Source organism: Anabrus simplex, chromosome 6 (genome assembly GCF_040414725.1).
Source record: "Anabrus simplex isolate iqAnaSimp1 chromosome 6, ASM4041472v1, whole genome shotgun sequence".
NCBI lineage: Eukaryota > Metazoa > Arthropoda > Insecta > Orthoptera > Tettigoniidae > Anabrus > Anabrus simplex.
Genome location: NC_090270.1, coordinates 51472292 through 51497334, shown reverse-complemented (window position 1 = coordinate 51497334; position 25043 = coordinate 51472292).

The following is a 25043-nucleotide window of genomic DNA, read 5'->3' as shown; positions in this document are numbered from 1 at the left end:
ATATATTCTCATACTTTAATATATATTTTCCTAAAATTCGTAGCTTGTGTCCCTAGGATGTTTTCTACGATTAGTTGCTTGCCTTAATGGCTAGAGATCTGGAGTTTTGGATAACCACCATTCCTAATATATATTCATGCCAAAAGTAACTTACTTCATTCTTAACTGACCGATTCATTTTAATATAGGGCTACACACCTCGTCATGTTCAGTGAGAGCATGCAAGTTAAATCACTGGTAAAAGAGATCATCGTCTTTCGCTGTACGTTTTAGTGGATTTGGCTGCGGGGAAACTGTATACCTTTCCTTCCAGATCTTTACATTAGAAAGTCATTTCTGGTGTGAACTTCCACTTTAACAGAGCCATGACCACAACACTAGCGTGTGTGACGTGGAGAGAAGGATTTCCCGTACTTTGAATGCGAAACCCCGGCCCGGTGTCCTAATTGCTTCCTACCCAGCGCTCTATTACCGGGCACACCTGCCTCGCAACATGTGATTATACACCGAGCACGCTGCGATTGCCAATTACTGCCGAGCTGCTCTATCTTATACAACGCCCATCACACTTGGACAAGGATTAGTGAACTGCTTTTCATCTGAAATAGCGATTGAACTTCAGGATTGACATTCCAGACTGACGAAAATTTATCGCACCACGCTTTGACTAATGAAAAATAACTCATTCTACATTTCATTTGGCATGCGACCATAGGTGGGTGCCTTATAATTTCATATCACCCGATCTTCGTTGGGGGTTATTTTAAAAGTTGCGTCACGAAATTAGGGCTACAAAATATGCGAGGCGATGTTACCTAGCAACCGTGCAGGCTGTGATATGACACACTGATGGATGGCCATGACTGACAGGCATATTGTCAAAGAGGGACGTTAGAGTACAGATTGTCGATGTGATCTTGCAGGCTGTGATGGGAAGCATTGATGGATGATCATGACTGAGAAACATATCATCAAAGAGGGGCTTTAGGGTAGGCCTACAGATAGTCGATATGATCTTGCAGTCTGTGATTTTAATTACTATGGATGGTCAGGAATGAGAGGCATCTTATCAATGAGGGACGTTAGTCTACAGGTGGTCGATGTGATCTTGCAGGCTGTGATGTAAAGCATTGGTGGATGGGCATGACTGAGAGAAATGTCATCAAAGAGTTAAAGTATAGAGAGTTGATGTAATTTTGCAGCCTGCGATGTGAAGTATCGATGGATGGTCGTGACTGAGAGACATATTACTAAAGAGGGGCGTTAGAGTACAGATGGTTGACGTGACCTTGCAGGCTGTGATGTGAGGCTCTTTTATCAAAAAGGTCTCACCTCAGCAAAACCTAGAGCAGGAACTCTCAAACGGCCAAAATCTCACATATGCACAACGAGGCGCAGAGATTCTGTGCACCGTGCATCTGTCCGACTCGTCTCGGTTCGGACCAGCGTTTTGTCTCGGGGTGGCTCGTCTAAACTCGTCTAAGCTCGGCTCAACTCGGCTCAACTCGGCTCGGTTTGTGGAGCGCTACAGAGCGAATGAGGAAGAGCGAGAGAGGCGGATCGGAAGAAACAGGCGTAAGGAAAGAGAGAGACAGAGCTATTGCTCAAAATCGAGGGGTGGGCGATCGGCACTCTGGTCAACCTAGCAAAGTCGTCTTATGCACCTTGCGCCGCGCAATTTACCGGTGCATGCACCCTGACAGACACTGCTCTAGAGAGTTGATTATTCCATCGGTGGTAGTTTCATAGGCCCTGTATCAGCTTCTCTCGATACACCGAATTTTACACCTGTCAATTCGAAATTCCATTTAGATGTGTCCCGAAAGTGATTCGTTAAATGCAAATAAATCAATTTGTGTCTCGTTAACTGAAATACATATTTATGACGATGTTTTCACTTTTCCCACTACATTTATGACACTATTTTTGTACAAATTCGAACATCGATCTCTTTACTATGTGTAAATTCGTTTAGAATTAAGAAATTAGATGCCAACAGTAACAATTCAAAGTCATACTGACTAGATGATTCGTTCCGACACCATCTCCTGGTACCGGAATATCTTAAACTTCAAGAATTGTGGCTGTGACTCCATTAATGGACACTGGGACTGAAATTTCTAATTCCTGTAGCTATTAGGATACCATCTTAATATTTTATTGACTCAAATCATGCCATAATATAAATATCTGTACCAAATTTCAACAATGTAGCGTTACTAGTTTCATAGATATTAATTATTTTCCAATATGTATATGCAAATTATTCAAATATTCTAAATTTCAAGCGTGCCAAGCCGATCCACATAGCAAAGTTCTTCTATAATGAGGTAGTACCTCATTCTTATATACAGTGCATACCAGTCTTGTTCGTACACCAACTTACTGTAACGAAATAATGGTTAAACTCTTGTGTGCAATTATTGTGTTGCATTTTATTGCCATATCGTAATAGATGCACTAATAAACAATGTAAATAATACAAAAAACAGACCTGTGATCTTCCAGTTTAGCACAAATACAAGCAATGTACCAAAACCAGAAGTTTCATGGTGCAACAATCTGGTTCGTACACTTACAGAAGAAAATGAAAAGTTCACTCAAAAACACTTGTTACCTTGGATTTAATACCCCGATAAGTATCCTCTGGCCTTGAGAACTGCCTTGCACCTTCGCTGCATGGAATGAACCACTTTCTCACATCTTTTGGATCGGTTCTTCCCCATTCTTCGTTTACTATACTTCTTAACTGCTCAAGTGATCGACACACACATGTTCTATGGGGTTCAAGTCAGGGGATTGAGCTGGAATTCGCACTTGTTTTGGTACGTTCCATATCAGACACTGCTTGCAAAAAAAATATCAGCTGTGTGCTTGGAGTCATTGTCTTGATGAAAGATGTAGCGAGACACCAACCGAATTTTTACTGCACACTGCTTAAATAACCCCATCTGTCCATAATGGCATTGATGATTTCCGTATTTCCCACTCCACAAGACGACATGCACCCCAAAATTGTAATTGGTCAACCTCCATATTTTACGGCGGGTAGCGTATTTGCATGTTTATTGGCTGTATTTACTTTTCTCCATACATAACTGTTTCCATTCAAACCGTAAGAGATATTTTGGTCTCATCTGAGCAAATCCTTGCTTTCATACTCTCTGAAAAATTTCATTCTGGCTTGTCGATTTTTCTTACTAACAAACGGCCTTTTCCGTGATCGTCTACCGTGATAATCATATTTCCACATTACCCTACGAATTGTCTGACTTGACATTTCGTCGTTGCCGGGACAAAACCTCCTATGTGCTAATATTTTGGAGGTATACTGACCCGCAGCACAAACATTATGAAGAGCGAGAATGCCTTGACAACAGTCACACAGTATTGCACCTTAGATGCAGAACCGTACCGGCCAAACTTCTAAGCACCGGGGGAGTTGGCCATGCGGTTAGGAGCGCGCAGCTGTGAGCTCGCATCTGGGAGATAATGGGTTCGAACCACACAGTCGGCAGCCCTGAAGATGGTTTTCCGTGTTTTCCAATTTTCACACCAGGCAAATGTTGGGGCTGTACTTTAATTAAGGCCAAGGCCGCTTCCTCCCCATTCCTCGGCCTTTCCTGTCCCATCGTCGCCATAAGATGTATCTGTGCCGGTGTGACATAAAACAACTAGCAAAAAAAATGTTCTAAGCTAAAATATTTCACATAGGAGGTTTTGTCCCTGCAGCGACGATTTACTTCTCCTTACTTCTCTCCAGCATTTTGCGGATCATAGGCGGACTTAATTGTAGATTCTGTTTTACTTGTTTTACAATATAACGTTTATCTCTCCTATTCAGTAGGCCCTCTTTTTTTTCGCTTTTCTTGGCAAATTCTTTGTGGTTCCTGTATACCTGAATTTGTTCAGCACATAGTGTATTGTGGAATGCGGTTTACTTACTTTGCGTCCAGTTTCACGCAAATAATGCCCTTGCAATCCGAGATTTACAATTATGTTTCTTAGTTCTTCACTTAACTCTGTTCTCTTACCCAGTATGTAACACACGGCCTGGTGCACGAACTGCGAAACTATACACACTAGCACTGCACAGATACTCACCAGCTAACTAGAGGAGTGTTGCCGAGCGAATACGAGATAGTGGACGTGTACAAACAAGACGTTTGCAAGCAAATCCACAGCATACTTCATTCCTATTCTTTTAAAATAATTTACCGAGACCTTTGATCGCTATTATGAAGTTCTCAACACCTTGTGCAATAACTTAACCAAGTCTCGTGCATTGGTTATTTATAAAGATATTACATCTGCTAAGTGGAGTGTACAAACAAGACTGTTATGCACTGTAAATTAAACGGTGCATCATTTTTGAGATTTTACTATTTACTGTGAAGATATAAAATTTTTGCCATTGAACTTTATTTTTGTAAATTTCTTGAAATTTTGAAGTTTGAATATATTTTACATGCAAACCATAACTGCAATACTAAAAGTAATGCATACGTTTATTCATAAAATACTAAGGAGCATGCATGTGAATTTAAAAGATAAAAGTGTGAGATATGTAACACGTAGTACATTTATACGTGTGAAAATGTTAAAGTGAGAAAATTGTATTTTTCTAAACTAATGCATATTTTATAATATTGCCACTTTTTTATTTTCATTTTTGATTTTGAATTTCGGCTTACACCAGTGGGAATGCATTTTGTAATCACCAAGTGATACACTCATAGAAAGCAGTACAAACTGCAAGAATCTTCACAACCACAATAAATTACAAACAAAGAAAGATACGAGTATAACTCTCGATCGAATACTTGTTTGTAAACAGAAGTAACCACGCTGCACGGTAATCTGTAATCATCACAAATATTACAGAAAAGAATTAGTTCATCTACTGGTATTTTATAGCCAACTAGAATGACTCATGATATAAGAAAATAGAATCTAAGTGCAAACATTTGAAGTATTTCTATATTTCATGTAGTAATAATACTTATATCCTAATCTAGATAGTAGCACAAGTCAGGGTCAGTAGTACATAAGGTATTTCAAATCCATGTTCATAATTATCCGATTAAAAAGCAAAGCAAAGCCATCTTCGTACAGGCCACGAAGGCCCTTGGAGGAGTGGAAGGTAAAGGCTTCCACTATCCGTAACCTCGGCACTTGATGGGGTAGAGTGGTTAACCTCTACGCCCGGCCGCCTTGGCCCCCAGGAATTAACCTGGTACTCATTTTTGGTGTAGGCTGAGTGAACCTCAGGGACATGTGCACCTCCGGTAGTGGAAATCTCGTTTCTTAAATTTTACGACTTCCTGACGGGGATTCGAACCCACGTCCTTCTGGGCGAACCGAGCACGCCTTTACCGCCTCGGCCAGGCAGCCCCTAATTATCCGATGAAACATGCATAAATGCGTGTACAGGACAATGTTATGTGTGGAATGAGCAGAAAGGGGCGTTTAAATAACTGTGCGGCAGGAGTATAGTAATATGTCGAAATTGAAAAATGGAAATATTCCATAAAATATGCCTAAAACTCAATCCCACTGTTCTGTAAAGCCCCGTTCGAACTCCTTAGATATTTGCTTCATTTCGTAAGGAAGCACAGGATCCATTACTTTGACCTATAAAGTTAACGAAACACGGAGCCCTTTGAAGCGAATGATATTCACATTCGAGTACATTCCATGTTACCTTCATCGTAAGAATTCAGGCGAGCGCAAGAGCTCGTTTTATATGTTCGCACGTTCTTGCTACGGAATACACAATTTCGACCTTATTACATCTCTTTATTATCTCCTTTTGTGCAAGCAGCTGAGGACTCTCGTTCTGTAATGTAGTACAGTTACGGGAAAGTCTGAGAATATGACCATTTAACTCTCATATTTATCCTCCAGAAATAAGAACTCATACATCTCTATTAGCTACTTTTATATACGCCCTAATGAAGACAGTCGCCGTTTATGAGCGCCGTAACCTAAAAACGACAATGGATTACTGTAGGACTGCATTAGAGGTTCAGGAATAGAAATGTGTTCTATAGAATATGCGAATGGTAAACTTTTCACTAATGTTGAAACGGGAGGTCTTCCAGCGAAGACCAGACAGCGTCTTCTGATTCTGTGCAATTTCAGTTTACGATCACGCGGTCTTCCTAAGGACAGACATGAAATTTCTCAAACTTGTTTCAATTCTCAGAACTACACACATATAATATTAAGTGAGCATCATGTAATCGAGTTTGTTTTTTAGGTCATCAGCCCGATGGCTGGTTTTATCCTCAAATAGCAATACCAAAAGTTGTGCAGTTATAGGAAAAGAGAAAAATCCACAGTTCTAGTCCTTTAGGCAAGCAACTCAATGTTGAAAATATCCTAGGGGTATGAGCTATGAAATTTAGCTAAATACGGGTACAATATAAAGATGTATGAGAATATGTTCTTTCATCATCATCATCAGTCGGTTTACTAATTGCTGAGCGTCATGACCTCATTTCTTCACTTCATTAGTAACTGCATCCTTAACGAGATTTTTCCGTCCTGAGCGGTCTTCAGCTCTTCTTAAGATATTGTTAAGAGGTGGACCGGTGATCTTATTTTCTTGGTCTAACCATCTACTTGTTGTTCTGCCTTTTGGTCTGGTTCCTTCAATTTTGCCTTGCAGAATGGTCTTTCCTAAGTTGTCTCCTTCTCTCCTCAAAATGTGTCCCAGGAACTGGAGGTCAATTTCACTAACGCGGGAAAATAAACGTTTTGTGATGCCCACTTCTTCTATAAGGAGGCATTCGTTCTTCTTTCCATCCATGGTATACGGAGCATTCTCCGCCAACACCACATCTCAAAGGCATCTATTCCGTTCTTGTCACTAGCCTTCACAGTCCAGGTCTCACAACCGTACAGGAAAACAAAACACCAGTGATACCACCAATCGTATTTTCACTGTTTTCGATAATGACCGGTTCTGCCAGATCTTTGTAAGTTTAACCATTGCGGCACGACCTAGGACAATCCGTCGTTTTATTTCTTTATCACAATTTCCCGTGCTACTGATTATGGAGCTCAGATATACACAATAATTCACCAACTTCAGATCTTTCAGGCATCCTGTTATTTGGATTGGGATTTGACTTTGTCGGTTGATAGCCATTAGTTTGGTCTTTTTCATGTTAATTTCTAGACCGAAATCCGAACTAATAATTGTCACTCTAGAGAGCGGTTCATCAAGTTCTTGTCCACTTCCTGCAATGAGTGTAGTATCATCAGCGAAGCTAAATTGTTGATTTTCCTACCACCGATTGAAATTCCACTATCGCAGCCATCCAGTGCTCTTCTCATTACATACCCTGCGTAGGTGTTGTAGAGCTGGGTGACAATATGCAACCTTGCCTGACTCCATTTGCCATATTGAAAAATTCTGAGCATTCACCATCCACCCATATGGTTGCATTATGACTATTATAAAGACCTTTCAATAATGACGTTAAGTGTTTTGGGACTCCACATTCATTGAGCACTTCCTGCAACTTGTCCCACTTGACACAGTCGAAGGCCTTTTTATAATCGAGGAAACAAATATAGGCAGGAACACAGAACTCACAGCATTTTTCAATTATCTGCCTCATTTTTGTTACTAACTCTCGTGTACCTTTACCTGCCACAATACCTGCTTGTTCAGCAGAAATCCGAGATTGCAAGAAAGGTTTTAGTTGTTGATTCTTTATGTACAGCAGGACTTTGCTAGCATGTGATATTAATCCTATGGGGCGGTAATTAGAACAGTCCCTAACTGCCCTTTTTTGTGAAGGGGGATGAGAACGGATGTAGTCTTGTCTTTAGGCCATTCTCCAGTTTTCTACACTTTATTACATATTGAATGTAAAGCATGGAGGCCTTCTTCTCCCATTACTTTCAGCATTTCACCAGTAATACTGTCTATGCCTGGGGCTTTGTTGTTTGTCAAATGTTTGATGGCGCTCTCAATTTCACTAAATAGCCTCTATGTTCTTTATGTATTCCTAAATGTTACAATCCTTTGCTTAATAATCGTTTTCGGGTCGATTACGCTATCAAATTGCATTTTCTACCACTAACAGTGTTGATGCGAGACAATTCAGAGTTTCACTTAAGCCCTTATAACTAAATTCGGCGTGGATATTTGTCAAAAATTAAAAATGCCTGAGGTTACTGAACCAAGGAGTACATTACAGAATTACTTATGTAAGTAAGTTAATTTGGCTAGGATTTGAATGAAAAAGAAAATGAGCAAAGAAACAAGTGATTTTAGGTTGTTTTTCGGAACTGCATTTAGGCAGGAAGTGATTTTCTGAATTTGTTTTTTAGTTTGATAGCGATATTCAGGACTCACAATCTGAAACCATCTTGGGCCTTTTAGCCCTACAACTTTCGGCACAATTGAGGAAAATGCTTAATTTTATTTTCTTCCTAGTATGGGGACCCATAACTTGTCTGAATACTTTCAACATTAAAACTGATAGTGGTGACAAAATGAGGCGTACTAGGCAAGATGAGGAGTGAGGTAGTTTGCGAATGCTTTCCTCACTGGGCCAGAAAGTGCTATTGCAGTACGTACAGCCCTATGAGCAACATATTTCATAACACTCAGACACACTTGTCATGCCCCGAATGTCAATACTCAGCACCGCTCATACTCCAACAGCTTCCATATTGTCACAGTCATCAACGAGGCTGGGACTTCGGCGGAAGCTGCAATTTGCTTTAGCTTTCATAAATTAACAAACGAATTTTTAAAACCATAATTATGTTAACGAAATTCTTGAGCTCGACGTTATCCAGCATGCCAGTGATATTCAATGAAAGGACGCTTGGAGCTGCCCGAAAACAGTCCGGCAGATGTGAAATGTGCTTTGCTCTTCAGGTACTCTGTATGTGAGAAAGTTTCATCATGCAGGTAGGTTGTCCAAAACATAGACAAAATTTTAACATAAACACTACGCAGTATTTGGAACATTGTGGTGTCCTCTGCACTCCAAAAATTTAAGAATTTCTCATTTTCAAACAAACAAGGGGGATAATCCACTTGGGATAGCTGCTATAGGAACCAAAATAATATCCTTAAAATCTGGATTGACTTGACTATCAGCCTTTTAAAAGCACGGACAAATCGGAGCTGCCAACCTAAGGCTTTTAATGTCGAAAACATTTCTTAGCGGACAAAATAGGGGTCACCATACTATGAAAACTGCAAAAATAAGCAATTTCTTAAATTGTGCCGAAATTTGAAGGGATGAAGGGTCCAGAAAGGTTTCAAATTGTGTCTTGGATAGCTCCATCACGCTAAGGAAACAAATTTCGAAAATCACTTCTGGCCTAAATGTAGTTCCCAAAAACTTCCTAGCATTGCTTGCTTCATTACTCATTATCTTTTCTTATTCAAATCCTACCCAAATTAATTATTTACATAAATATTTCTGTAAAGTGTTCCTTGATTCAGTACGCTCAGACGTATTTTGTGAAAAATGTCGACACCGAAATGTAGTTATAAGGGCTTAAGTGAAACTCTGCATTGACTCACGTGCGTTTGCAGTGGTAGAAAAAGGCAAAGTTCTAATGTAATCGACCGGTTAGCGATGAATAAGAGAAGGATTGAAATTTTTCGGAATAAATACAGAATGTATTTTCGTACTATAATATATATTTTATTTACCTAAAATATGTAAGTCATATCCCTAGGATGTTGTCAACATTGAGCTGGTTGCCTGAAGTGCTAGAATTTTAATTATAATCTACTTTACGTCGCACCGAAACAGATAGGTCTTATGGCGACGATGGGATAGGAGTGGAAAAGAAGCAACCATGGCCTAAAATCATGAACAGCTCCAGCATTTGCCTGGTGTAAAAATGGGACAACACGGAAAACCAACTTCAGGGCTGCCGACAGTGGGGTTATAACCCACTCTCTCCCGAATACAAACTCATAGATATGTAACCCAAACCTACGAACTGCTTTCAAATGTATGCAGCAAGAGAAAATCTCCAAATATGGATCATGGCAGTTAATAAGTTAACTTGTATTTCTCTAATGGTCACTAGGATGTACGAGTGTGTTAACCTCGATACCCTCTCACCCTTTCTTTCAATGCGACTAAGTGTTTTCAAAACCTTTGATATTTTTGGAATTAAGATTTTATCCCCACCGGTCATTATTTAGGTTGGGCTTAACACTGGTTTAACTAGGCAACCGGGCCCCAGTAGTATTCTGTCAATTTGCATTTGTTTACGTGGTTTCCTGTGATTTTAAATCCCTTGCCTTTTGCTACATTCGGACTTTTCTTAAATGTATCCTTGTACCTTCTGAGTAAATCTTCTTGTTGTTCATTAACGTACTATGAAATCATCTCTTGTATATTCGGCTGGGTATCCCAATAGGGGTTTATTTCTTCTGTTACTTCCCTTGTGGTTCTCTGTTTAATGTAACTAAGTGAATAACACTGGAATTCCCTTACATGAATGTACCAACCGTGTTCTCTAAATTAGTAATATGGGGCGTGCATGACCATATTGAGTGCACTCCCGCTCTATTATTGCTCTGTGAGCTTGTTATAGTTTATTTATCACCTCTCATCTTAAACTGCATTTGCCTGAGACCGAATTTCAATTTTTTCTCAAGGTCTGTTGTAACATTTTTACATCTTGTTAATTTTAGTTATATTCGAGTCCACCTTTTATTTTTTATTACCAGTCTTGTTAACTGCAAATTTATATTTAAAAAGGATAGGAATGTATCTCATAAATCGAGGTAAATATTTGGTCTTTGTCACAAAAACCTTGCTCAGAACCTACGCCCTGCCACTTCCTAAACCTTTTCCCTGTTACAGAACAAAATGAACAATTTCATGAAGGAAAGGTAATACATACCTTTATTTCGTAAATAATAATAATAATAATAATAATAATAATAATAATAATAATAATAATAATAATAATAATAATAATAATAATAATCATAATAATAATAATAATAACAATAACAATAATAATAATAATATTGATTTAACGTTCCACTAACTAATATTAAGGTTTTCGGAAACGCAAAGGTGGCGGAATTTAGTCCCGCAGGAGTTCTTTTACGTGCCAGTATATCTATCGACATGAGTCCGACGTATTAGGGCGCCTTCAAATTCCACTGGACTGAACCAAGATCGAATCTGCCGAGTTGGGGTCAGAAGGCCAGCGTCTCAACCGTCTGAGCCACTCAGCCCTGGGTTTCGTGAAGAATAACTAATTATAGTAGAATTAAGGAGGATAGAAAAATACAAACCAGCACAAGAAAATAAATTTTCTCACTTTAAGCATTGATATAGGAGTTACTTAGACGTTTTTGAAGACTTTCGTCTGGAGTGTGGCATTATATGGACGGCAACATGGACGATAACTAGTTCAGAAGGAAAAAGAATGGAAGCTTTTGAAATATAGTGTTACAGAATAATGGTGAGGTAATTTTAATTTCTTGTGGCTATTTCTAGCCGAGTGCAGCCCTTGTAAGACACACCCTCCGATGAGGGTGGGTGGCATCTGCCATGTATAGATAACTGCGTGTTTTTGTGGAGGATAGTGTTATGTGTGGTTTGCGAGTTGCAAGGATGTTGGGGACGGCACAAACACCCAGCCCCCGGGCCATTGGAATTAACCAATGAATGTTAAAATCTCCGACCCGGCCGGAAATCGAACCCGAGACTCTCTGAACCGAAGGCCAGTACGCTGACCATTCAGACAACGAGTCTGACAATGCTGAGGGCAAGATGGGTACATCTAATCACGAATGAAGAGATACTGAATAGAACTGTTGAGAGGGAACGATTTGCTTACATTTGAGGAAGAGAAGATATAAAGTCCGCCTCTGTGGTGTAGTGGTTAGCGTGATTAGCTCCAACCCCGGAGGCCCGGGTTCTATTCCCGGCTCTGGTACGAAATTTGAAAAGTGGTACGAGGGCTGGAACGGGGTCCACTCACCCTCGTGAGGTCAACCGAGGAGGGAGGGTTTTGATTCCCACTTCAGCCATCGTCGAAGTGGTTTTCCGTGGTTTCCCATTTCTCTTCCAGGCAAATGCCGAGGTGGTACCTAACTTAAGGCCACGGCCGCTTCCTTCCCTCTTCTTTTCTATCCCTTCCAGACTTCCAATCCCCTCATAAGGCCCCTGTTCAGCATAGCAGGTGACGCTGCCTGGGCGATACTGGTCCTCCTGCCCAGCTGTATCTCCCGACCCGAAGTCTCAAGTACCAGGACACTGCCCTTGAGGTGTTAGAGATGGGATCCCTCGCTGAATCCGAGGGAAACACCAACCATGTGAAAGACTGCCTTCTAAAATCTGCTACAAACGTATTAAGAAAGGAAGGAAGAATAGATACAATGATAGAATTGTCCATTTGGTTTCTGAAGGAAGTGCAGACGGTAAGAACGGCAGGGGTAGACCAAGGCATCAAAATGAGAGTAGAAGTTAACGGTTAATGATAGGGTTCATTAATGATTTATTTATCCTGGCAAGATTAAGGCCAGGTGGCCTTCTCTTGCATCTAACCAGTTTAATGTTCTATTTACAGTGGTTCTCAATTACATTCTAAATTTGAATATTACCTAAGAACGAAAAATAAGTAATTATTCAGTAATTAATTACCAAATTACTTATACCTAACTAAACTTAAAAATTGTACAAAAATGAAGTTGTTTCGGTTATCATGAAGTACGAATTTAACAAAGATTATACAAATACAACATTTTTTCTAGGACTCAGAATCTATGTTAGACTTAAATTACTCCTCCAGGCAGAATTTCTGTACGGAGGTCCCTGTTTTTGGCACTTACAGTAAGAACGTGATATCTTTTACAATGTTGATTGCAACGGTCACACACACATTCTTCATCAGATGCATGATAGGTCTTTCATTCTGCATAACCGGTGGTGGAAACCGTGCAATGCCATTCGGGTCACAAGGTTTCGCAATTCAGCTGCGACAAGTCATGGCCACTGTGGCGCAGAATTCCATCCATACATCCGCTCTCTTTCACTGTAGCTCCTTCAGCAGCTGGTTATAAGCTGGAGTAAATGGTAGCACTGTGCGGCATCTAATATCCTCAATAAGAAATCCCATATGGATTACTGTAAAATTAAAATTTTACTAATTATGTGTTAATTATTTACAATAGCTTAATGAATCTTGTATCTAGCTATATGTCTGCATTAAAATTTTTCTTAATGTTTTTCGTATTATTATTTATTTGCACGATTGTTCCCCTTATGGAGAGCGATTAAACTTGAATATATAGCGACATCTTCGGGCGCTTTTCTTCTTTTCTTCCCAAAATCTCGTCATCCTCTCTGAATGCTTCTTCTTCCGCTCGTCTCTCCACTTTTTCCGAGGTATTCGTGATATTCTTGACACAAATTTTACATTTGTGATTTTATTTCGGTACTTGGTGCGGTCCTCAAGATTGATCTCTTGTAGGTCCCTCTGAACCTGTTTTAGCCATTCCGTAGCGCATTTACTCTTTGTTACAATGTTGAGTAGTTTCTTTGCCGTTCTGGAGTTGTCATTCTGTAAATGTGTGTGTAAAACTTTGCTCGGCGTTTTCTGATTCCATCTGTAATGGTGTTTAATTTTTCATTAGAGGTCGTTCTGCGGTCTCTTTATTCAGATGTCTTTTGTCTTGACTGCTCCAAAAATCATCCGAGGAATTAGTCTTTTCTGTTTTTCTATGTCCTTAATTTTAGAATACCCGTCGATCACCATTGTTTCGGCTGCATAGGTCGCTTCAGGAAGAATTACTGTTTTATAGTGCCGTGATTTTGCATCTATATAAGTGCTTTTCTTGTTGTAGTGAGCCCACGTTAGCTTGTAGGCTTTCTGTATCTTGGAGATTCTTTGTTCATTAGCGATCCTGCTTAGGCCCAAGGACCGCATAGTTTCACAAAGGTTTTTAAAATGACTTACTTGTGCGATTTTACCGTATTGTGTGATTAGAGGGGATTTAATTTCTCGCCGTCTTTCTATATATTGGGTTTCTAAGTAAGATATTTGTAGTACGGTTTTACAAGCAATTTTATGTACTTTTTCCACTGCGTGTATCGCTTCAGTTCTGTTGTCTGTAATAATGGTAATGTCGTCCGCGAAAGCGGGAAACTTGACTATAATTCGGTTCCCTTCTTTGATACCTCTTTGGATGCACTTTATATGAGGTTCCCATTCTGTAATGATGTTTTCTAGGACAATATTGAAAAAGATAGGCGATAGTCCACTCCCCTGTCGGACGTTAGATTTTATTTCAAATGGCTCCGATATTTCGCCCATGAATTTAACTTTGGATACTGTTTTTGTAACTGTTTGTTCAATGATGTTTCGAGTCTTCCTGTCTATTCCGAATTTTCCATTATTATTATTATTATTATTATTATTATTATTATTATTATTATTATACGAATCTAGGCCTACATACACAAGTGTAAATAAGGAATCATGGCAATTAATAAGCTATAACAAAATAATAAGCTCTTAAGTAAGTAATTAATAGGAACTGTTTATAACTAATTAATCTAAAAGTAAAACAAAAGGAAACACAATTACTTAAACCGTGATCATTCATAAATTTAGCAAGAGTCAGCGAGTTACTTCAGGGAAATATAAAAGAGAAATACTTTAATATTAGAATTGTTTCGTTGAAATATAAATGTTAGCACACGATAGTGGGAAACAGAAAAGCTGCATCAAACCAGTCCATGTACTGATGACCTCAAACAACATCTGTATAACAAGAGTGTGCCCGTTGCATTTTCTAGACGTTTTCAAAAATGGCGCCGGAGGAAGGTAGCTAAAAAGAATACACAATGAAGTCATGATATCGAGATATAATAGGAGGCCATGTCTAGCTGGGAACGAATGTATACCAAAGGTGATGCAGAACAGTGAAAGGTCAAGTAGATTGTTTAAAAAAATAGAATAGAAGAGATTATTATAAAAAATACACTTGAAAAATTGAACTCACTACGAAAAAATGTGGATTGCGATCGCGCTACTAAAAAGACGAAGTTTGACTAGATTTCAGCGGAAAATCATAAAGAAAAACTAGATTGATTAAGACGAAAACGGGATAATCAACCCATAGAAATGCTGTGAATAGATATAATACGTCCAGATAAGCGGAGCTTAAATCAAATACGCTTATTGGGAACCCGAGGCGCAAGACCAACAATAATGCAAGGAAGTATTATATGAACTGCAAAAGAAGAAAAGAATTAAGAAAAATAATCTTATTGGTGAAGAAGCTGAGGAGAAAGAAAAATAATTCTGAAGAATAATTAAGCTGAATCTAAAGATTTTCTTGGAACAAGGTAAAAAGATATGTTATACGCAATTATAAAGAGTTAGCCAAATATAACGCAGAAGAAGGTTAAGAAGGATAATCTGAGAGATATATTTATGCTAAGAATTTAAAAATGACTATGTACTCTTCGGGAATGTTTAATTTTTTGGCAGCCTTACGAAGAAGAGAGAGGTATCATCCGGACAGATGACCTACCCGAGATGAGAGGTGGATATTGCCTACCCAGACCAGTTCTGAATGGGAGGAGGAGTCCAGCCCAACCTCAGATCCAGACAGCAAAACTAGCCATGCGACGGGCCGAAGGAGAACAACTGACATCGAAGTAACGAGAGACGAGCTAAGTGCTTACAATTAGTATCATAATTCTTAACTTATATTATTTTTGGCATATGCAATGGAATTGAATAGATGTTAGAAATGATAATATTTAAGTGTGCAAGAGATAATATGCAGTGAAGTGTGTGATATTTAAGATATTAATGCTATATTAAGGCAGTGTAGAATTATATGTATGTCTCGCGCATGGATCACCGTGCTTGAGCAAATAATTCAGTGAAGTAGTCGAGAATACGATTAGGAATGACACACCATAACAGCTGATTGCTAAGCATTATCTTAAGTTGAAGGATATCGATAAATCTTGCGATGTATGTATCTAAAGATTACGTCACAGATGGACCACGCGTCAGCAGAGAATGATTGAAATTTAGTACTCCTCGAAGAGCGATATTATTATTAGCAGCACTAGTAAAATATGTAAGGTTATGCATCGTGATTTTATTGAAAGGAATTGAATATTAGAAACACGTATTGGCGTATTTAAGAAAGCTATATATCAGTAATTGCAAGGTATGTGTTGAAGGTTATGTGAAGTGAGAGTTAACATTGAGTAGTTGAAATAATGATAATTGATCGTCGGACAATGTAATAAGAAGTTATATGAAGTGATATGAAGTATTATATTGGATTTTGTGGTCATTACAAGGTATATGTGGAAGGTATGGATCTAATGAAACGATGCGTATAATTAGGAGGAAGTTCACCGCGGGATATGAGGTATGGATGGAGAATATTCATATTTAGCCGAGATTTAGAAGGTGATGTGATGTCAAGACAGTTGTTATGATGGAGGTATGTGAGTTCTGTGACACATTCTCGAAACGTATGAAATGCGAGATAAATGACATATTATACATATATGGTTAAGTAGATGCAAAACATAGTATTGAGATATTTACACTGCAGATACGAATTTAACTTGCACAGTAGGGTTTTGATTAGAATACGATGTATAAATGCATATTGAGCCAGAGATATATGAATTAAGAATTATGTGGATAGAATAGGAAGATTAATTATTTTAAAACATTGAATAGTTCAATTAGAATAGGAAGATGATAGATTAGGAGCCGGATTTAGCAGGAATTAGGGGTGTAAATTCTTAGCACGTTAATCGTTACTGATTAATTTTCCAAAATGATATCCGTTTGATTCAGTTCAGATTTTATTGATTAGTGGTGATGTAATTTTGAGAAGAAACTAGAATTTTCATAATGATGTAATGATCGCAGCTGGAGAACGTATACCAGTGATACATATAATGTCTTAAGAATAGTTATGGACAGTAATTCTGATTTTGATTTCATTTCAGAAACAATTCAAGTTACGTAATTCTATATCTTTGTTTTTAGTAAGCCAGCGCTGACTTTAACTTACGATTTTTGAATAACTTATTCTATGTAGTGATAATTGTAGCTCATTCCCAAAATAGTTTTCATTTCTTTAGGGCATTTCTCTAGTTAAATAAATGTGGTTCCTTATTTCTTTTTATATAATTCAGTGAGTGTTAATTTTTAGTGATAGTTAATTCTTAATCTTAGTTTGTAAGTTGATTCACTGATATATTTCGTAAATATGAGTGCGGACAGTGGCGAAGTTTTAACATTAGCATTGATTAATGACGATCGTTCGAATACTATTGAGTATGGCTGAATTTTTCTCTATCTGATCCCACGTAAATCGAAACCGTATGAAAAATTTTAAGATTTTTCTCATTGAACGAAATACCCTGGGTTTACATCGAGCTGTCGGGAGTTATTTGCGACCCGTTCGGACCCGAGTAGGGTGCAAGAGTTTACTAAAAACAGCTTTGGAAAATCCGTCCGTCCGTTCTACTAGACCACTGTCCTTCATTTTTATTTTACTCTCTCCAGAATTACCTGCCGATGAATCACGAGATATTGACATGACTCTAAGTTCAGTCCACTTTGAGTAAACATAAAATGGAATCATTAAATGATCACTCCAATAATTGCAGGCGAAGGCTTACCCTAACCCGCAATACATTCTGTACTTGGCAGATTCGTAAGCGACTAACACTTTCATTAATATTCTGACATTATTGTGATTTTCATCCTTAGTTATGTTATTGCATGCAGCCATGTTTAATCATTACCTGTCAAGCCAGAGAGTATACATTTCCTATGATCACGGAAGAATGCTGTTCCCTGCTAGATACCCTTTGATTATTTAATCTTTCCAAGCTTCCATACATATTCAACAGATGACGGAGCGTTCCTAATAACTTACCTGCAGTAGAAGAAAAAGTCTACGTACAAGCAGACCCTATCATGACATACGCCTTTGACATTATCTGGGAACACCTATCGAAGGACAATGTAGCTACACTAGAAATAGAGAAGGCCATGTATATTAAAAAAGATCTGTGCCTGCCAAAAAGCTACTTCTTCGAGACTAATCTATGAGCTCACAGGACAACAGTGCTACACAGAAGAACTGCGATTAAAAATACCATTGTCTTCCATGTCACAATACCAAGCTTTACATCAAGAACTGCAGGATTAAATAAGCAAATATATGGATAGATTTTTACCAAACAGAGGGCATGATGACTTCAGAATGGATGAAATCTGACTATGAACTGCGGCATACCATAACGCGCTTCTTATTAAATGTTCATAAAACCATTGGAGAGGGCAGGAAAACAATATGACTATACGACAAGCTTATCAAGAGGAGTTGTCTGATTTATTTATAACGAATTCTGGAGAGCATCACGGGTCTCTAGTTGTTATTATTATCATTTTTATCGGAAAATTACTAATCTGGGCTATTGCTGAAATGGTCCTCGGCAGAATTCCACATGAACCCTTGACAAATTATGGTGTGGTATCTAACAAACAAGCCACTCAGTTCCCGACCCAAGCTTAGCAGAAATTAATGACTGACACGCACCACCGCAGACACAATGTATCAGCCAGATTTCACAGGCTCTGTGTACATAGCGAAACAACTACAACAAGAACTTTTAGACACAGATGAAGCTTCATCGCCTGTGGATGCGGGCGGTGTGATACATCCCCGGTATCGTATGTCCGTCGTTATAAACTACTAAAAGAACTTGGGAGTATGAGTTTGAACAATAGCTGAGCAAAATAAAAACAGTCATCTCCATACAGGCCGTGAAGGCCCTCGCAAGGGTGGAATGTAAGTTCTTTTACTATCCGTAACCTCGGCACTTCATGGGGTAGGGCTCTACGCCCGGCCAACTTTGAGCCCAGGAATTAACCTGGTACTCATTTTTGGTGTAGGCTAGTATGGTAGTGTGTAATCCATCTAATTGTCAGATATGTTAGGAAGGCCCTTAAAACAATGTGCTATCTTTAAAACATTTGTCCGTTTGAAAGTGGATTAGAACGTACATATTGCCACATGTGCATTTCCAATTCAGTGGTCGAAGTCAAGTTTAATGGCTGTTGTTTTACCAATTTGATTTTCAGATATGGTTTGAATATGCTCTTATGATTACAGTTGGCCACCAGGAATGTTTTAGAATGTACATAACGTCATATTATATGTATTTCCGATTTGATTTAAGGTTATGATAAATGGTTGATTACGACCCAACTGTCGGGCCGGAAATGGTCCCATTTGTACAAATATACAACACAATATATTGTAAAATAGTTGGTATTGATTAGGTGGAACCAAAGCCTTTGCTATACGAGGCTAAGTGAACCCCAGAACCATATACACCTCCGGAGGTAGAAATCCCGATTCTTACATTTTTGGACTGCCTGACGGGGAATCGAACCCATGTTTTTACAGGTGAACCAAACACGCCTTTACGACTTTCGGAAAGGCAGCCCATTGATGAGAACGGTATTGATTCCAAATGCTTGTGTTAGTTACTCCAATTTCAGCCGTTCTGTCTGACCTCCGTTCGTTGACTCTGGTTCTCTGCCTATCACACCGGTTTTAAGTTTGCGAGGCCTAAGGAGTCTTTCATGTTCACCCCTTCGTGGTCCTTCCCCCTTTGCCGATAGATTCATTCTTCGAAGTGCCGGATCTCTTCAATTCTTCCTCTGGCAAATGTTAAGAAAGTACGGGTATCCAGTTCCCCTTACGACAATAATCAGCACCACCACCACCACCTGCTCAAATCTTATATGGAGAGACTACGCACGTGCCATCTGACAATTGGATCATTACTGCTGGGATTTCAGGAAGACGAAAAAGTTAAGAAAATAAAATTTCCACGTCCGGAGGTGCGTATGGCGCTGCATTTTACTCAGCCTACACCAAAAATGAGAACCAGGTTAATTCCTGGGTACAAAGACGTCCAGGCGTAGAGCTCTACCCCAACAAATGCCGATGTTAGGGATAGTGGAAGCCTTTACCTTCCACCCCTCCAAGGGCCTTCATGGCTGCTCAGAGATGATCAGAGGTGACTGATTTTTATAGAGCATGGTAAGAAGATTTATTTATTTATTTATTTATTTATTTATTTATTTATTTATTTATTTATTTATTTATTTATTTATTAAAAATTAGTTTATCTTCAAAGGTTGGTTTTTTTCTCGGTCTCAGCTAGGGATCCCACTTTTACCGCCGGAAGGGCAGTATCCTGGAGCATGAGACTTTGAGTTGGGGGTGATACAGCTGGGTGATACAGGGGGGATGGGAAGATTGGAAGGGATAAGCATGGAAGGGGGAAGGAAGCAGCCGTGGCTTTAAGTTAGGTCGCACCCCGACATTTGGCTGCAGGAGAAGTGGGAACTACAGAAAGCCACTTCGAGGATGGCTGAGGAAACAACCCCCACTTAGTTGACCTCGTTAGGCTGAGTGGACGCCGTTCCAGCCTCGTACGACGTTTCAAATTTCGTGGCAGAGCCGGAAATCGAACCCGCGCCTCCGGGAAGGCAGGTAATCACACTAACCACTACACCACAGAGGTGGCAGAAGAGTTACACTTCAAAATATTAAGATAGAAATCCCCCCTCCCCATTTTTGAGAAATATGTATTTTAAAATATTGCCTTCATTTAAATACACTAAAAGTTACACATGTATGTTAGAGTATGCTTAGCGCTTATGGGATCCCATCGGTCTCCTATTCGGGCGACCAGAAACGGCGATTGTAAATTAAAAGCGGGGGGGGGGGGAGAAGCATGTACAGACAACATAAAGTTTGTGGGATATAGCGGGCGGGGTTTGGGGGTTGACTGTTTACCAACTTAAGTGGGATAGTAATAATTTTTTGAGATTTTGATTGAATACTAAACAATAAAACTTTCACGAAAGGAGTAATATTACTCATGCATTACAATTAAATAGAAGTATAGCGTGATTATACAATTTAAAACCATTTAGTATTTGAGTACACACTAAGAAACTAACAGACACTAAAGAGAATGCTAGACTGACGAATCCACACGGCAAGCGAGCGAATCGCACCTGTGTTCATGGCTTTCACAAAAAAAAGTATATAATAGTCCTGCTACCAGGGGCATAGCCAGGAGAGTGGGGTACTGGGGGTACTGGTGGTTAGATAAAAACCACCCCATATAAATTTTACAAAAGATAAATAGAAACTGGCAATAAACAATGAATAAAATAAACACTCAGGTGCGCAATTGCAAAAACAACAGATATGTTCAATTTATTTGCTAAGAAACCTTTAGATTTTATATTGCAACCTGAAAGTTCCATTCGCTGTAAAACTGTTGACCTTGATCGTTTTTTTCTTGTTCTGTATTTTATTATAAGATTTGTTTAGTGTACTGCAATCTGAATATCAACATAATTCACTTGTATCAGTGTCTTCATAGCCTAATGACAAGTCATGCATGAACATACAGTACAACACACTCACAAGCACCTGTATTGTGTTCTGTCATCATCTTGAAACGATAACACCCCTCCCCATAGGCCGACCCTGCCTTCGCTACTACCTGCTACCCTTCATCGCAGCACATGCAAAGTCTCCACTACTTGCTGTGGCGCTACAGAAATCGGTTAGCCGGGGAGAACGACAGTATATGCGTATTTTGGCTAATCATTTTGTTAATAATTATAGAAAATAAAGGAAAAAATTAGGTGATAATACAACAAGGTTTTAATAAATTATTTATTTTATAAATCCTAGTTTCAGCCGGCTAAAACGGAATACAAATTTAATGTTTTCTACACAAAGTGTGTGTTGGGAGGGGGTGCGTCTACTCCCCTCAGACCCCCAACCCCAATCGCCGCTACTGCCGGTGACCAATGTTCAAGCCCCTTAACTGAGTAATTCTTTATTTGTGTTTGAACTTTCGTTTGTATATGCACCAGTAGATTATTTGTAATTTTCATGTTGACAAACATGCGATTATATCATAGAGTTTATTTGTAACATTGTACTCATGGAATAAATTGTCATGTAACTTAAAAATAAAAGTCCATATCCATCCAAGCAAAATTAAAACATGAATGACGGCGATCAGAGCGGAGTGTCTACATGCGTCGGAGACCATGACGCGAGTGACGGACATCCAATCATTCAATAAAGGGAAAGGAGATTCCTTAGGAATATCTTAGGTCGGAAGATTCACAACCCACGTTCCGATTGAGAACGAATCGAGAACTTGATGAAAATTTTGAGAAGGTAACAACTTCTTTGAGCAAAAGAAGAATAAGAAGATGACTGCAAGAAAAATGGAAGGCACAATGGAAGGCACAACCTTTAGGTTTAAGAAGGTTCACAAGGACTACGAAGAAGTGAATATCGAGGAGGGAGATATAAACGAAGAAACTTGTGGGAATGAGGGTTGCACCGGAGAAACTCGCCAAGTCACGCAACATCTCGGTTGAAGAGCGACAAAGCATAAATCAAAGACGTAAGAACATCTGGAAGGAGTGGAAAGAAAAGGGACATAGTTTCAGAGATAGAAGATCTTTTGGATTGTGTAAACGTGGTCTACAGATGAACGTAACGAAATAAATAAATAAATAATAAACGTCCAAATATTAATCATCTTTAACAAACGCATTAAAATGAACGAGGAAAAACGAAAAGTTGGTGATGACAGGACTTGAACTCAAGTCCCTGAGACGGCAGACAAGCGCGCCCCACAAGAGCTAAACAAACCTTAATAGATATGTACAACTTCTAATCTATTTCAACCAATACGAAATTTTTAAATCGATATCTCGAAAATGGGGGAAAGGGGATTTTTGTCTCAATATTTTGACCTGTAACTCTCCTGACCATGCTCTAATAACTAAGTAACCCCTGGCACTACAGCCCTGAAGGGCCTTGACCTACCAAGCGACCTAGGTTCAGCCCGAAGGTCTGCATATTATGAGGTGTCGTGTGGTCAGCACGACGAGTCCTCTCGGACGTTATTCTTGGCTTTCTAGACCGGGGGCGCTATTTCACCGTCAGATAACTCCTCAATTCTAATCACGTAGGGTGAGTGGACTTCGAACCAGCCCTCAGATCTAGGTAAAATGCCTGATCTGTCCGAGAACCGAACCCGAGGCCTCCGCGTATGATGGAGGCACGCTACCCCTACACCATGGGGTCGGCTTGACCATGCTCTATTACCCCACAAAAATGAACCTAATTCCAGATGACACGTGCGCAGTTTCTTCTTGTTAGTTTATTGAACGAAATTCCGTGGTTTTTTTTTTTTTTCGGGGAAATGCTTATCTACAACTGAAATGTCCGTGTCTTTTAACATGAACCAACATCTAAAAATAGAGTCAGCTATTTCTCGAAAGTCTCATTATGAATTGCTAATTAATGTATTTGCACTTTATGACGCTGATTTAAGACTGGGCCCTTGTAGCGATTCGCGAGCAGATTACACGCACGTGTGGACTGAAACGCGATCAAGAGCTCAGCTTATTCACGGTCTGGCAGTCAAGAGAACCATTACAATGAAACGGTCGCCGTATAAAAGAGCTGCACGGAATCGACGGGTGATCAATTCCCGCTTGGGCTTGGCCAGTTGAAGAGGAAGCTCTATGACAGAGAACGAGCAGAAGGAAGAAATTCAATCTCCAATGATAATGATAAAATCTTGTCCGTCTGTTGCTCAACACATCACGTGACATGTGCAGTAGTTCTTGGAAGTTCCCCTAATACAAAACAAAAATTATGTTTATCTAAATATGTTTATTCTTCTAAGGTTTTACAAGTGTCATGTGGATTTTGTTAGCCTAGTGCAGCGCTTATGTGGGTGGCACTAGCCGTACATAGGAGACTGCATCTTAGTCTGGTGTGTGAGGTTCTTGAATGTTGGGAGCAGTCCACGATCGAAATGAAATTAACCCTCAATCTCTCCGGGAATGGAGCCCGGGACCCTGAGGACAGAAGGCCAAGACGCTGACCACTCAGCCACTAAGCTTGTTTTACTTTCCTATTTCCTGTAAGAGATGGTGGGAGGGAGAGAAGAAGGGAGGATAAAAAGGAGGAAAGAGAGGAAGATGGGAAGGAATAAGAAAAGTATAATGAAGTAAGAAAAGTAGGGAGGGAGGGAAGAAGGAAGAAAGAAAGGATCAAGGTAGGATGGAAGGAAGAAAGAAATAAACAAAGGAAGGAAGGGATTAAGGAGGGGGAATGAAGAATAAAAGAAAGAATGATACGAAAGAAGGAGGAAAGAAAGAAATTAATAAAGGCAGGAAACGAGGACGAAATTAAGACATGAAAGCAGGAAGAAAGTAAGGAAACAACAAGGAAAGGAAGAAGAAAAGGAGGAAGCAAGGAAGGAAAAGAAGATAAGGAAGAATGAAAGAGAGATAGAAAGAAAGAAAGAAATCAAAATGGAGGAAGGAAGAACAACGAAAATGAGGAAGAAAGAAAGAAAGAAAAAGGGAGGGAGGGGGGAAGAAAGAAAAAGGAAGAAAGGAAGAATGGAATCAATGAAGAAAGGGAGAAAAGGAAGGAGAGAAAGAGATGTGGGAAGGAAGAATGAAAGGGAGTAAGGAATTAAAAAGGGAAGAAAGAATGAAATAATAGATTTTTCAATTTTCTTTTTTTGCAATTGGCTTTAGGTCACACCAACACAGATAGGTCATATGGCGATGATCGGTTATGAAAGGGCTAGGAGTGTGAAGGAAGTCCCAGCATTTGCCTGGTGTGAGAATGGGAAACCGTGGAAAACCATCTTCAGGGCTACCTACTGTGAGGATGGAACCCACTATCTCCCGAAGGCAAGCTCACAGCTGCGTGCCCCTAACCGCACGGCGAACTCTCTAGGTGGAAATGAAGGAGAAAAGGAAGAGAGGAGTTTGACTTTACCTTTAATATCGTAGTTATAGCCACGGATTATATTTAGTCTGTTGATTCGTACGTGTTGAAATTAACTTTATGGCCAACACTAGAAACTATACCA